The sequence below is a fragment of the Lissotriton helveticus genome, chromosome 6 (genome assembly GCF_964261635.1).
Source record: "Lissotriton helveticus chromosome 6, aLisHel1.1, whole genome shotgun sequence".
Classification (NCBI taxonomy): Eukaryota; Metazoa; Chordata; class Amphibia; order Caudata; family Salamandridae; genus Lissotriton; species Lissotriton helveticus.
Window position 1 is genome coordinate 1,251,252,219 of NC_136067.1, and position 13,489 is coordinate 1,251,265,707.

The following is a 13,489-nucleotide window of genomic DNA, read 5'->3' on the forward strand; positions in this document are numbered from 1 at the left end:
CGTTGGAGCTAGTGATGGGGGGACCTGTCTTTACGTCAGCATTGCTCAGGCTTTCATCTGTTTGAGTTTGTAGAGAGACTGTTCCCCGTAAACTAGAGCCGGCACCAGCTGTTTCCTTTCCCTCTTTACCCTACTTGCCTTCCTTCTGTTTTATTCCCATTGCTCGGGCTTTCTTTTGTTTTGTTTGTTCCCGAGTTTGGGGGCCTTTGCCTCTTGGAGTAGGGATATCAGTCACCCTGACCCGTAAATTAGGAGATTGTGGTTGGGGATTTACGGAAGCGGATGAAGATATTAGGGGAGTGGTTTTGTTCGCTAATAAGGGACTAGTCTGTTCCTCCTCCCTGGTCAGAGGGAATTGTGAAGGGTCGAGTGAAAGTCTGAGCTTGGTTAATTGAATCTTGTGGATGAGAAGAGATTCTGCTCTTATCAGGAAAGCATCCAAGGTACCCACGGTACTTTTACGTTTCTCCTTCGATGTTAAATCTTTACAAAGATCACAATAGTTATTAAACACTATATGCTCAGACTTACAAATCAAGTTGTAACTGCTCACTTAGACAACAAATTTAGCAGATAGGTCCAAGGCCACTTTCTTCATCAAATTAGAAGTAAACAACCATCGTTCTGTTTTATTCCCATGGCTCGGGCTTTCTTTTGTTTCGTTTGTTCCCAAGTTTGGGGGCCTTTCCCTCTTGGAGTAGGGATATCAGTCACCCTGTCCCGTAAATTAGGAGATTGTGGTTGGGGATTTACGGAAGCGGATGAAGATATTAGGGGAGCGGTTTTGTTCGCTAGTAAGAGACTACTCTGTTCCTCCTCCCTGGTCAGAGGGAATTGTGAAAGTCTGAGTGTAAAGATTGCTCCAACTCAGGAAAGAAGTTGAAAGATCTTTATTGGTAGTAGAAGAGAAACAAGACCTCCAGCTTCAACTCTGTTACTTCAATTTCTGTCCACAGCTCAAACATCAACATTCCTGTCTCCTAACAACTACATAACATGCCAAAGTAGTAAAACCCAACACATCTCCCCCCTTATATAAAATCACATTAGATACATTAAAACTTTTTTTTCTTCTTGAGATGAACAAAAGAACACTTACAAAATTATGGTGGGCGACATTTGGAAACATTTCCACTTCTCCAAGCAGACCCATTGGATAAAATGAGAAAAAAAATGTATACTCTTTACTTGAATAGTTTGTGAACATTTGCTGTCTCCTTTTCTGACAATTTCCCCTCTCTTAACCACAACCCAAGCACCCTCGTTCACATCCAATTCCTTCACCCCTTTCTTTGCATTGTAGTAATTCATGAATGCATTTTGTTTCTTCATAACATCACTCTTCACTGCAGCACGATCCACCCATACACACTCCTTATTTTTCAACCACCCTGGGACCTCCTTGGTACCTGGCTCACGACCCCTGAGAGAAACAAATGGAGAAACTCCAGTAACCGAATGTGATGTGACTCTGTATGACCACACCAACTTCTTCAGTTCTTCCGACCATCCCAATCCATTCGCTAAAGAAAGTTGTATATTATTCATGAACAATCGATTTATTCTCTCAACAAGTCCATTAGCCTGTGGCCTAAATAGTGCCACTTTCTCATGACAAATTCCCATTTTATGTAAAAACTCTTTCATTTGTTTGGAAACCAACTGGACACCATTGTTTGATATTAAAGTCCTCGGAATGTCTTCATTTAAAAAAACTCTTTCCATGATAGCAATGACCTTCGTGGTCTCAATGCAATCCGTAGATTCAACTACAAACCACTTTGAATGGTAATCCACAAGAACCATTAAAAATCTACTTCTAGATCCCAATTTGGAAATTGGACCAAGAAAATCAATAGCTATTTTTTCCCAAGGACGATCAGGAAATTCTACACAAGTAAGAGGAGGTTGTCTTACAATCTTACTTTTGTCACTTCTTGCACATGCATAACACTCCTTAACTAAAGTATCTATATCACTATCCATTCCTGGCCACCAAAAAGATTGACGTATTCTCCTCTTTGTCATATTCCTTCCCAAATGCCCCTCATGATCTATACCCATGATCTTACATCTCAATTTAGATGGTGGTACTAATCTGTTCCTCCTCCATTGTTTACCATCAATTACGCTTAGCTCACCCTCAACGTGATAAAATCCTTTTTTAATTTTAAATTTGTATTTTTTATTGAGAAAAATACATGAGTACAGAACAATATTTCACAACGAAAGATTGCAAGGGGGAGAAGGATGATTCAAGACACAAGTAAATTATAGATTACATCCATCAACAAGTCCCGCTGTACCAGAAATTATACCATTTTACAAAAAAAATTCATACATCAAAGCGGTAAATAAAATAGAGATACATACAAATGCAAAAAAAACTAAGAAACTAATAACCTAGGCAGGTCAGGGGTAATCAACCATTTGTTTCCATATATGAGCTAACCGAGCCCCAGATTTGTTGTCCCAAAAGCCTTTTTCGTCGCCCTTTCTTGGCATATAAGCTATACTCAGTGTTAAACATAAAGAGGAACCTCATCCGCCATGCTTCAAATGAAGGAGCGTCTTTTTGTAGCCAACACGAAGCTATAAAAAGCCTCAGCACAGCGGTGGCTACAAATATCAGATAAGCAGTGTTACTAGAGGCCGGGACTTCACCCATCCCGGTTTCTATGCCCATTAAAATCTGTGCCAATGAAAGCTGGACAGGAGTACCCAAAATCTCAGACAAAAATTTGTCCACATACCCTAACAAATGCCTCAATTCTACACAAGTGCCAAAAATATGTAGCACATCCGCCTGTGCTACACCACATCTGAAACATTTTCCATCCGGGTCACCCCCTCATTTTGAGATTTTGTCTGGCGTGTGATACAGATAGAATATAGTCTTATAATGTTGCGCTATCAAATTAGCAGCCATAAGTATTTGTCCAGCTAGATCAATAGAAGTTTCTAATGAGATCCCTTGGCATCCTAATCTATTCTCCCACTTACTAACATGTGAATCTAAATCATTAGGCATAGCATCCAACATTAAGTTATAAAGTACCCCTATCCTTGCTGCTTTCTTTTTGGCTTCAATTAGTGGATTAGATTGGATAGATGGGCGAGTTTTCAACAGATAGTCGCGTATTTGTAAATATTTACAAAAATGCGAGTTTGACAGCTGATATTGTTCCTTAAGCTGTTCATACGATTTAAGCCCGCCTGCTGTATATAGATCACCCAAACATTTTAGACCTTTCCTTCTCCAACTAACCACTAGGCTATCCCAAAAGACGCTAGGGAGAAAAAAAGAGGCAGTCAGTGGGGTATATCTGGAAACCTTTTCAATTTATATAATTTTTTTATAGCACTCCACACTTTATAAGCTGCCATTACTACCTTAAATCTTGTGTGTTTGTAGTAATTCCAATCAAGATTGAGAAAAAGGCGATTTCTTACTTCAGTACCTAGCAGTATACTGTATATTGAAGGTTGTTCGGCTGGGTCAGAGGGTCCCGCCCCAGTGAGTAGTATATTCATGTGTTGGAGCATGCAAGCATAATAATATAATACAAAATCAGGTACCGCCCAACCACCAACTGCCTTTGGTAAAACCATGAATTTTTTTGCACGTCTAGGTTTTCCCCGGGACCATAAAAATTTCATACAGATTGACTGTATTTGCATGAGACTGGCTAGAGGGATCTCGAATGGTACGCACCGAAAGAAGTACAACATTTTGGGGAGTACCATCATTTTTAAAATGTTACGTCTGCCTACCAATGTCAGGTGCAGACATTCAGCATGATCAAGTTGTTTGCGAATCCCAGTCAATAACCTCTGCCAATTAGATAGTACCAAAGCAGCTGCTGAAGCTCTGATCTGTACCCCCAGATAAACAACCTCTGAACAAACCCTCGAATCTTTATAAGATCCGATATTCACACATAGAATCTGAGTTTTAGCAGTATTTAATTTGTACCCAGATACCGAGCCATATAAAACTGCTATTTCTTCAATCTCAGGCATCGCCACCGATGGTTTGGGGGAGATTACAGCCACATCGTCCGCAAGTACACGATAATCTTGCTGGTGTATTCTGACTGATGGGATCTTGGGATTACTCTCGATCATTTTTAAAAAGGGATCGATATAAAGAGCGAATAGCAATGGGGAACAAGGGCAACCTTCCCTTGTCCCCTCTGTATAGGAACTACAGCCGATTGTAACTCCATTATAGAGATCCGAGCGTTAGGTTGCTGATACAATGTCTGTATGGATTTAATGAATTGTGGCCCAAACCCACGCCTTCTCATCACGTCCCATAAAAAGGGCCAAGAAACTTGGTCAAAAGCCTTCTCGGCATCTAAAAGTATAAGGCTCAGGCCTTCACCCATACCATTAGCGTAATCTATTAAAGTGATCACATGATTAACATGATCTGTTGTTCCACGCTTCGGTATAAACCTGTGCTGACGCGGTGACACCAGCAAAGGAATCACTCCTGAAAGCCTTGCCGCCGAGATATTAGAATAAAGTTTACCGTCCACATTTAACAATTAAATGGGCCGGTATGAGGCAGGTTGATCTGTAGGTTTTCACTTTTGCTAAAGACCACTATACTGGCCTCGTCCCATGATTTAGGATATACACCAGTCTGCGCTAGCCTAAACATCACTAGCATATCATACTTCAGGGCCTGAAAAAAACGTTTATAAATCTCAAGCGGCAGCTTATCAGGGCCCGCCGGCTTACCCGCAGGAAGTCCCTTTATTGCCGCTTCAAGTTCTGACATCGTTATCGGAGCCTCTAGCCTCGATGCTATATCCATGCCCAAGTCATGTTTACAGAATTGTTCTAGTAGTGCTGCAGCTTTGTTAACATCATAGGCTTCGCAAGTATATAGACTGATATAAAACTGCCTAAACACTTCCACTATTTCCACATCGCTCTCTACCAGTTGCCCACTGGAGTCCCTTAAGGCACTAATTCTTTGTGCGCCTTCCCTAGATCTCATCTTCTGGGCCAGGCACCTGCCACTTGCCTCCCCATACTCATAAAGCAATTGCTGTTTAGTGGTGTACGTTTTAGCCGCCTCTTGACTCCACTGGTAATTTACCTTCGCCTTACACCGGGGGCCACTTCCTCTTCAGAGTCCTGAGTGTCTTTTGCAAAATGTATATCCTTTGCCAACCGCTCTTCAGCCTGCCCTATGCCTTGATATAACAGCTGCAACTGCATCCGTGCCTGCTTTTGAGCGTATAGCCCAAAACTAAGAACCTCTCCCCTGAATGAGGCCTTAAACGCATCCCAAACGAACCTCATCTCTGTGCTCTCCCTGTTGTGATTAAAAAACTCAGCAATCCAATTCATCATATAATCATGAAATTTTGTATCTAACAACAATTTACGGTCAAAAGAGAATTGCCGTGACTTGCTAGCTGCAGATATAGAGGTTAAAGTCAGGACTACAGGACCATGATCGGAAGTGGCTCTCGGGTAGACCTGTATATGTGCGCCAGAAAGTAGATATTGTGGAGCCAAAAAATAATCAAGCCGCACTAACTTCTGATGAGGTGGAGAGTAAAAAGTATAACCGGGGTTGATACCCCTAAGATGAGACCATGAATCAATCAGCCCGTGTGCAGTAAGGAGAGCTTGCAATGACTTGAACACTTTTGGTTTTCTACCTACATAATGATAACTGTCATTGCATAATGAATCTGGTTGTAGGTTTATATTCAAATCTCCGCATACTATTACAGGGGTAGGCCAGAGTGCCAGCTCAACATTAAGATAATCCAAAATCACAGATTCATCAAAATTAGACCCGTATATCGAGCATAGCGTAAATTTTAGAGAACCAGCAACACATTCTTTTATTGCCCATCTTCCCAAACCGTCCTCTAATACCCGGCCAGATCCTATAATATTATTTTTTGCCAGAATAGCAACACCACGGGAAGTACACGTTTGTTTAGTGCATACTAACACATTATACCCCAATTCAGCTAGAAGATTCATTTTGGACCATGCTACGTGTGTCTCCTGGAGACATACAATGTCACAGCAAAGCCACTGAAGTTCCCTAGCTACACGCTGTCTTTTATTAATGGAGTTCAGGCCCCTGACATTCAGTGTACCTAGTCTTAAAGCTCTAGCTATCATTACATAGTTTCAAATACACAATAATGTCATTCATCCACCACCCTGCATACCAAACATAAAGAAAGAAAATGCACTCATGTATTGCTTTTATGTTTACCCCCCCCCCACCCTGGCCCCCCGAGCCATCCCCAACCTCCCTGGTGCCCTCCCCTCCCCTACCACCCAAAACAGGGCTTAAGGACATTGTCCTCAGTGATGAGAGTGTGTGTATGCTCCACGCCTCCCCCCCAAGGACCGCACCAGACCGCCACCCGCTATTCTTGCTTAACCCACTTCCTAAAAAGAAACATATATTTCAGCACTGGTTGGCAGAAATGAGTTCATATCCTCAATAATGAACAGTGTATGATGTACCATGCCAAAAATAGAAAGAGGAATCTCTAATGCATTTAAACCTTTAATCAAAAAGAAATTGCCATCCAGTCATTTTCCCTCAATAACAATTATCCTTGTTGATCACCTCACAGTTGAGTTTTTGCTTATGAATACATCATTTGTGTGTGTGGTTGAACTATTAAATAAAAAAAGAGTACACAACCAAAGAAGAGTTAAGAAAAACATTACATAAGCACTCCTATACCGGTGGAGGTGATTTTTAGGGCTCAGCACACGAAAAAAACCTGTTAGAAATTATATATTACATTGTATCATTAACCATCCAAGGACTTCAGAAAGTCTTGCGCCTGTATTTCAGTTATGAAGTATTTAGTTTGACCTTTATAAATCACTTTGAGTTTGGCGGGATTTAACAGAAATACTTGTGCCCCCTTAGCTTGGAACAAAGAAATCAGCTTCTGCAATTGCCATCTCTGTTGTACAGTGGCAGGGCAGAAGTCCGGACGCACGAAAAACTCACACCCTTTACCTGTGCGACGTGTATCTGGACGCGCCAGATCATAAATTGCCTCTCTCAGTATGAAATTGTTGAGACATATTAAAATTGCCCTAGGCAGGGGGTTTGACACCCCTGCTGCACTAGAGGTTCCTGATTTCTTTCGCTGGGTGAAAGGAAATCTGTGTGCCCTAACAACCTCATTCTCCCATTGCCAATCACTTAACTCAGGGAAAGCTTCTGCAAATACTTCAATAATGAACCTGCGGACATCTTTCCCTTCTGTAGACTCAGGTATGCCCAAAACGTGTAAATTATTGCGCCTTGCGCGATTTTCTAAATCTATTATTTTCCACTCGACATCCGATCTAGTTGACTGTAATGTCTCTATAGCTGCTTGTTGTTTAGTCAGCGAGTCCTCTGCGCTAGAAATGCGCTCCTCAGTTTCAGTGACTCTGATGGCTAGTTCATTGTAGGACTTTGCCATGCGTCGCATTGTGTTTTGGAGCTTCCGCACTGCTCCCTGAGTACGGCTACTTTCTGCCTTAGTCTCTGAGCGGTGTGCCATTATGCTCTTGTAGATAGTATTCAAAGTAACCACATCCCCTTCTTCTTCCAGAATAGACGGACTGTGGTTTTGTTCTTGATTACTACCATCCGGGGATTTCCCTTCCCACCTCAGTTGCGTGAGAGGAGATAACAAAGAAGAATTTTTGTCGAGGTCTTGGTTCCGTCTGACAGTTTCATGCACGTCATTGCCCTGTCCATTGGATTGTATCAGAGACTGCTCTGATTCCTCGTCATTGGCCACCAGCTCACCTTCATCTCCCCAATCACCGGTGAAGCTGCTATTATCATCCTCAGATACAATTGATAAATCTGACATCAAATAGAATTTGCCTTCTGACAGAGCTGACTCAGTCTATTGCGTCATCACTCACTTTGCTTGACACTTTATTCACCGTGTGGGGGTGAGACTCCTTGCCCCTGCAAGCATTTAGAACCTCGGTCGAAGCAGTTGCAGAGTCATTAACCAGAGTCAAACTATCAGTGGCAGTGTTATGGTTATTAATGACTGGAGACTGCACATTCACTACCGGCAGAGTGTTGGTAATAACTTTAGTATTAGCCTTTTTCAAAAAAATTGCAGGAACAGTAGGGTTCCTAACGGAGACATCAGCTCTTACTTCATTCTGGTCATCTGACGATTGAGAAGGAATTAAATTTACAAATCCGGGGTCGTGTAAGGATTCAGCGGGCTCAGTCCTTGTTGCCACTCCATTACCACCACCACGGGCCGCCATTCTATTCAACCCTATGGTGTCCGTAACGGTCGTGCTTAGCCCATTAATCTTGGCTGAATTTGCCACATCAGTTCTATCACCGCTTGCATTTACCGCACTAGCAGCACTCACAGCACTCGCGGCTCCCGCGGCTCCAGCCGCCCACGAGTTTTTGCTCCCCTACCTTTTGGAGCCATAGTCCCGCTGATCTGATCCACACAGAAACGCTGCCGGCAGACGGACCACGGCACCTTTTACTCCGCCTCCACTCCAAACTCCGGGCGCTGTGCACTGCCGAGCCCTTCACGTCTGCAGGTAAGCTCCCCCGATTCAAAGAAAGACGCCAACAAGATCTTTTCTGCAGAGCTTCGAGACAGCTACAATCCTGCTACAGTTACAGTTTTTGCCGCGGGTGTGTTTTGCCTTTTCTCCCGATGTGAAGAAACGGCGCCCTGTGTCCTCAGTAAGCCCAGAAGACCCGTAGCTAGCAATGCATACAGACGGAGAGCGGGAAGCTGGTTAACGACTACTGGCGTTGTGCACTGCGGGGAGGAAGCTCACAGCACTCACACGGCCACTGCTGCGGCCGCCATCTTGCCCCTCCCAATCATAAAATCCTTTTAAAACGTGCATTATTGCTAATACCCTCAGACCAACCATTAGATGTACAATTCATGACCTGTTTAATCGATTCATCTTCAGTCATAGCATTGTCCCACTCTTCTTTCTCAAAAGCTTGTTCCTCATTACACCTAACTACATCTGCTACGTCCTCAAATTCCTCACAATCCACATCCACCGGCATTCTGGACAAATAATCCACCACTACATTATTTAATCCTATCATGTATTCCACCACAAAGTTGTAATCAAGAACTGACAAAATCCACCTCGATATTCTGGGAGTAACATTACCCTCCAGACCTCTTCCACCTTTAAACAAGTGCACCAGAGGCTTGTGGTCAGTGCACACTCTAAAAGGCAAGCCCCAGAGAAAATACCTAAAATGCTAGATCCCCCAGGTACACGCTAATGCCTCCCTCTCAATAACAGAATATGAAATTTCTGCATCTTGAAGCCTTCTTGATGCGAATCCTATAATTCTCTCTGTCCCATCGTGAATCTGAGACAACACAGCCCCAATACCCACTGCGCTAGCATCTGTAGTTACATACGTTTTGGCTTTGACATTAAAATGCCCAAGAGTAGGGGCATGTAAGATCCCTTCTTTCACCTGCCTGAACGCTAGATCGCAAGCATCACTCCAAACAAAAGCAACTCCATTCTTCATTAACACCCTTAAAGGTTCAACTATCTTAGAAAATCCCTTAATGAACTTGGAACAATATTCAGCAAGTCCCAGGAAGGACTTCAACTGTTCCTTATTTAGGGGAGTAGGAGCGTCATTAATTGCCACCACAATATTTCTTTTTAGTTTAATACCTAGCCCCGATATCTCGTGTCCTAAATAGGTCACACAGTCTCTTTTTAATTGACATTTTTCTTTTTTAATTGTCAACCCATGTTTTTCCAAACGCTTCAGTACCTCAGTTAAAACTTTATCATGATTATCACAACTTTTCTCTACTATCAAGACGTCGTCTTGAAAACACAAGACATTGCTCATATTACCAAAAATGTGTTGCATGACTCTTTGAAACACCGCTGAGGCAGACGGCAACCCAAAAGGCATTCTGCAGTAGCGAAATGCCCCCAGCGGTGTTACAAAAGATGTAAGGTGTCTAGAATCCTTGTCTAAATCAATTTGGTGGTAAGCTGCCGACATATCTATGACACTAAATATAACTCCATTTATATTTAAACAAGGGAACCCAACGAGTACCTATGGACCATGGGTAATTAACTTTTAAAGACAACAAAAGGTCCTAAGGAAAAACAAGATAAACACAAAAATGAATTTACAGACCACAATCGGTACTATAATCAAGCTTCCAGACCCAGCCGGGTAAGGAATTATTTAATTTAAGAATAAAAGGAATAGGGTGACCTAGAGGTGGTCAGTAATACACACTTTGGATAGGGTACAGTCCTGTACCTATCCTTCAAGGAAGAAAGTGTAATAGAAGTAAAGAGAGAGAAGTTTTTCAGGCAAGAAGTTTGGAGCCAAAATGTCGCTTGTAGATTAGTGATCAATACACACAAGTTTCGACATGCAGTATTTACAGAATGGCATACAATTGAATTTTCTGCAATACTGTTTCAACCGTCAACGTTTCGATCCCCTGGCTCCTAATGAACCGGGATCATCATCAGGACCATTTCAATCATTTGCCTGTGTTCTAAGAACGCCTGTGAAAGTAATGGAGACAAGAGAGAAAGGAATAGAAAGCATGAAGCATCCGTATACAAATGAAGACATTGTACACACGTGTATATACAGTTTGCGTGGCGAGGATTACTTACATTTTACATGCTTGCATTGTTGGTCTCAGGGGTGGTGCTGGGGTTCACAATAATATTTACAACAAGGGGTGGTGATGGACAGAGTCTCTGAATTAAGCAGAGTACTCTCACCCAGTCAAAAGATCAGGGCTAGATCCAACACCCTTTTTTAGCTCATTGCACCATCCCAGTTTCAGAACCTGGCTGTATGCAAATTAGTCTGTCCCAGGCCCAGTGCATCATTGGAACAGGGCAGACCAGACTACAAAAGCCAATTCTTACACTGGGAAGGAAACAAGCTTCCGGGGACCGGTTTCTGGCATTTCAGCCGTCTTCGGCCCGGCTTGCTTGAATCCTGATGGTGCAATGAGCAAGGGACTCACATCTGAGTATACCCTTCCACGCTTAGGGTGGACAAAATTATTTACAACAAGGGGTGGTGATGGACAGAGTCTCTGAATTAAGCAGAGTACTCTCACCCAGTCAAAAGATCAGGGCTAGATCCAACACCGTTTTTTAGCTCATTGCACCATCCCAGTTTCAGAACCTGGCTGTATGCAAATTAGTCTGTCCCATGCCCAGTGCATCATGGGAACAGGGCAGACCAGACTACAAAAGCCAATTCTTACACTGGGAAGGAAACAAGCTTCCGGGGACCGGTTTCTGGCATTTCAGCCGTCTTCGGCCCGGCTTGCTTGAATCCTGATGGTGCAATGAGCAAGGGACTCACATCTGAGTATACCCTTCCACGCTTAGGGTGGACAAAATTATTTACAACAAGGGGTGGTGATGGACAGAGTCTCTGAATTAAGCAGAGTACTCTCACCCAGTCAAAAGATCAGGGCTAGATCCAAGACCGTTTTTTAGCTCATTGCACCATCCAGTTTCAGAACCTGGCTGTATGCAAATTAGTCTGTCCCTGGCCCAGTGCATCATGGGAACAGGGCAGACCAGACTACAAAAGCCAATTCTTACACTGGGAAGGAAACAAGCTTCCGGGGACCAGTTTCTGGCATTTCAGCCGTCTTCGGCCCGGCTTGCTTGAATCCTGATGGTGCAATGAGCAAGGGACTCACATCTGAGTATACCCTTCCACGCTTAGGGTGGACAAAATTATTTACAACAAGGGGTGGTGATGGACAGAGTCTCTGAATTAAGCAGAGTACTCTCACCCAGTCAAAAGATCAGGGCTAGATCCAACACCGTTTTTTAGCTCATTGCACCATCCCAGTTTCAGAACCTGGCTGTATGCAAATTAGTCTGTCCCTGGCCCAGTGCATCATGGGAACAGGGCAGACCAGACTACAAAAGCCAATTCTTACACTGGGAAGGAAACGAGCTTCCGGGGACCGGTTTCTGGCATTTCAGCCGTCTTCGGCCCGGCTTGCTTGAATCCTGATGGTGCAATGAGCAAGGGACTCACATCTGAGTATACCCTTCCACGCTTAGGGTGGACAAAATTATTTACAACAAGGGGTGGTGATGGACAGAGTCTCTGAATTAAGCAGAGTACTCTCACCCAGTCAAAAGATCAGGGCTAGATCCAACACCGTTTTTTAGCTCATTGCACCATCCCAGTTTCAGAACCTGGCTGTATGCAAATTAGTCTGTCCCTGGCCCAGTGCATCATGGGAACAGGGCAGACCAGACTACAAAAGCCAATTCTTACACTGGGAAGGAAACAAGCTTCCGGGGACCGGTTTCTGGCATTTCAGCCGTCTTCGGCCCGGCTTGCTTGAATCCTGATGGTGCAATGAGCAAGGGACTCACATCTGAGTATACCCTTCCACGCTTAGGGTGGACAAAATTATTTACAACAAGGGGTTCACAATAAGGCAGTGCCGTGATGTGAGAGCAACTAAGTGGTCGATCATGACAAAAGAATTATATAGGAACGTCAAGAAGTGCGAGCCAGTGAGTGGGGCAAGTGCTGGGCAAGTCGTGGTATTGTACTTTGGTTGTGGACGAGTGGCATGCACATCGAGTGCTAGTCATTCGGGGCCAAGACTGTTATAAGCTCCGCTATATTCCGACCGCGTCGTGATGCAGTGGTCCGTGAGGTAGGTGGTACTAGGTGTCGGCAAAAAAAGAGTCGGCTAAAAAAGTGTGCCCGCAAGTAAATATTTCCATGCACGACGGAGTGTCTGGTGTAGTGCAGACCGAGGGAGGTGTTCCAGCAGATCAGACTTTCTAAGTAGACAGAACACTAACCTGCCAGGTAGTCAAGATACTTTAATCTGGTCAGGTATTGAATTTGGGGAAGTCAGGCTACCGAAGGTACCGGTACCTAAAGGTGGAAAAATTGCAAAGTTATCTATGCTGATCGTGGCCATCGTGAGCCTGTGCCTCGAAGTGCTTGGCGTGCAATTTACCTTGTCTCAGGGCGAGGATGGTGAGCCTTGGTTTAGCGCGTGCCACGAAATTTTTACTCGTCCGAGTAAAAATGCGTCCTTAGGTTAGGGCCGAAGACTGATACAACGCCAGTGTGGCTGAAAAACAATGGTGGGAAAAGGTATTGAAAGCGGGCCGAGGGGAAGAGTTACTTCCCTCCATATGCGCCTGCACCGTTAAAGGGAGAGTGCTTACCTATTGAGTCCGCGGGAGGTGAGGCGGGGTAACGGCGAGACTCAGTGGTCTCTCTCCGTGTCCTTAGCAGCGTGAATACGCTGACCGGGTGTTCTGGGTCCACCAGGACTATAATCATGCAATGGAGTAAAGGAAACAAAAAAGGGACTCGTCAGGCGCGTTCCCTTTGGTCGCCATTTTGGAATGGGGAAGGGCCCAGAGACAAAAGAGGGACTCAAGTGCA